The 279-nt window shown below is 30.5% G+C and overlaps 1 protein-coding gene across 1 annotated transcript in view; it reads right to left on the bottom strand.

Moving 5' to 3' along the window:
* LOC102673211 (fringe glycosyltransferase-like) overlaps positions 1–279 on the bottom strand; it is a 31,023-nt gene that overhangs the window by 203 nt on the left and 30,541 nt on the right. The gene's annotated exons all lie outside the window — the stretch shown is intronic.

Below are 279 nucleotides of genomic sequence, written 5' to 3'. Positions count from 1 at the left end.
GAACCACCTGCAACCGAGACAACGTTCAATCTATAATGTTCCTTCATCCCTTCGCGCCTGGATATGGATATGAACAGAAAGTGTGGCTTGAAAGAAAGCTTGAAGTCGATAAAAGGAATTATATTTACGAGTATAATTATTTGGCAAAACTTGGAAGCGTGGAAAGAAGATAAAATAATAAAGATAATATGAATGTATCATAATTTTTGTTTCGAGATAGATTGGAAGAAAAATTATTATTATTATTATTTTATGTATGCATATTGAAAATTTTGTGTA

This window comes from Apis dorsata, unplaced genomic scaffold (assembly GCF_000469605.1).
Source record: "Apis dorsata unplaced genomic scaffold, Apis dorsata 1.3 scaffold_416, whole genome shotgun sequence".
Taxonomy (NCBI): domain Eukaryota; kingdom Metazoa; phylum Arthropoda; class Insecta; order Hymenoptera; family Apidae; genus Apis; species Apis dorsata.
Note: the sequence above shows the minus strand (reverse complement) of the source record. Positions and strands in the feature narration are given on the sequence as shown.